A 2,536-nucleotide genomic window follows, 5' to 3' on the forward strand; every position below is an offset into this window, starting at 1 on the left:
AGAGAGAGAGAGAAGGGTATGTGGCACCCTTACCTCCATTGAAAGGAACGAATCCAGTGCTCCCAGACGACCATCACTGATCGACTTCCTCTTCTTCTTCTCCCCAATCTCGACATACCCGACCTCCTTCACCATCATACTAACCGAAAAGAAAAGTAAAGCCAATTGGTCACATACCTGACCCTTAAGGGGTGGCGAAGCTCTGTCCGAAGACGGTGTAGAAGCACGTCACCGGACAAGGAAGAGATCTCTTTGTGGTCGCTTTCTCGCTAGGGTTAGAGAGGAGGCGCGCGGCTACTGTTATCAAAATTTTCTTTATTTTCATATATGAAAAATATGGATTGAGTATGTTTTCGATCTATTGTAATCCTTTTTTGCTATAATATATAGAATCATTCTACAAATTGCCTATCATCTTGTGTTTTATAATTTCTAAATTTCTATTTCATCAGTAGCAATTTAGGGCCTTAAACCACTGATTCTTAACACTCGACAACATCAAACTGGAAATATTGAGAGACATAATAACGTACACTAAAGAAGCCAAACAACTAATATATATATTAACACTTAGACATTTCAGTAACACTTGATCGATCATCATCTACCATTTTCTCAGGTAGACAAACTCAGGTGCACAAACAAATCTTCCTTGTTTTTCGTAATTTTTGTTTATTTTCCATTATTTTAGCGGATTGATTGTTTAAAGTGCAATATTCACAAAAAGTGCAAGAGTGAGTATGCTTCATTTAGTACTAATTTAAACCCCTCATTTCCCATTCTAATAACAATCTTTTTCATTAACTCATTTCAATATAAGATAACATTTTTTATGTCCAAATGCACAAATCTTTACTAAAGTCTTAACAAAGCATATTATTTTAAGACTATTTTGCCCTCACCCCTTAAAGATGCATAGAGACAGAGAAAATAAAAGAGAGAATACTTGGCCAGAATCTCACCAGACTCCGGTCACCGGCCGCCGGATTTCTCCGATCGCCAGATTCCGACCACCGATGACTCGGTTACTGACCCTAAATAATTTGGTTACTGACCCCCAATAATCGGGTACTGACCCCAATAATCAGTTACTGACCCCCAATAATCGGGTATTGACCCCAATAACTTGGTTACTGACCCTCAATAATCAGTTACTGACCCCCAATAATCAACTTATTTCAGCTTAATAATACCAGAAAAGAAAAAAATCATAATATAATCGAGTTACTGACCCCAATAATTAGGTTACCGACCCCCAATAACTTGGTTACTGAACCCCAATAATCAGTTACTAACCCCCAATAAACATGATATTGACTCTAATAATAAATTACTAACCCCCGTAACTGAACTACTTCGGCAACAAGTCGTCGGAATTGAGTTACTAACCCCAGTATTTTAGTTACTGCCACCTAATAATCATTTAAAACATACATTTTTAAGTTCGAAAGGACTAAAAAACAAAGCAACTGGACCAATAAACATCCTACTGCATTTTTATTATCGTCAACATTCAATATTCCACCGTCCCTTTTCCTATTCACCCTTCCTCTTTTCTCAAACTCTCAACTCATAAAAATAGAGAGAAAAACTAGTCAAAGCCATGCACCTACCTAGTTTTGAGGGATTTCATTTCTATCCAAAATCATAACACGGACTGCTCCACCGCATCTTCCCTCTTGCCTAGAAGACGCCGGCCTCAAGGATCTCCATCTTCACCTCCGATGACGAAGAAGATTACGTTGACGTCAGAAAGGGAGGAAGATACCTGAAAATCCGAAGTGAGCTGAAGCTTGCAATTTTCGAAGTAATACTGCTTGAACCGGTCCTCAACTCCCAGAGTCTGGTGTATATGATAGGCTTTGTACAATGGAGTCAAATCAACATCTTCGCCATTGCTACTATCATCTCCAACCGGATCTCCATCCTCCTCCTCCAAAGCATACACACAGTCTCTAAGGCTCAGCCTGCTCTGCTCCTCAGCTTGTCGCTGCTTGATTCTCAGATCCTCCTCTCTCTGCCTCGCCGACAAGGCTTGACCAATCGCTAATTGACCTAAATTTCGGCACACAACTCGGATCTCAACCAACCAATAGTTGAAGTCTTTCATCACCTTGCGCCATGTAGAAGTTGCCTCGGGAGAGGTGGTAGTTAGATCGGGAGAAAAGCTCCATGAGCCAGACGCAGCTTCGGACTGACTGGAGCGCCAGGTTGACGTTGCGGCACACGTTCCGAGCTTCCACGAACGCGTCGAGTGACATCAGCAAGGGGAGGCCGACGACCTGGAGCTTAGCGTTGGATTCAGAGAGGGAGGACTTGAGGGAGTTGACGTCGGAGAGGAGAGATCGAAGGTCGTCGACGACTTGAATGAAGTCCTGGTAGAGCGCAGCAGAAAGGGCGGAGGTGGAGGAGGAGGGCCTTAGGTTTGCCGGAGGCGAAGGCTTTGCAAACGAAAGGGCCACCGGGGTTAGAGAGACCGATGACACCTCGCGCGGCGATGGAGAGAGAGAGAGAGAGAGAGAGAGAGAGAAGAATC

This window comes from Fragaria vesca, linkage group LG6 (genome assembly GCF_000184155.1).
Source record: "Fragaria vesca subsp. vesca linkage group LG6, FraVesHawaii_1.0, whole genome shotgun sequence".
In the NCBI taxonomy this organism is placed as follows: Eukaryota; Viridiplantae; Streptophyta; class Magnoliopsida; order Rosales; family Rosaceae; genus Fragaria; species Fragaria vesca.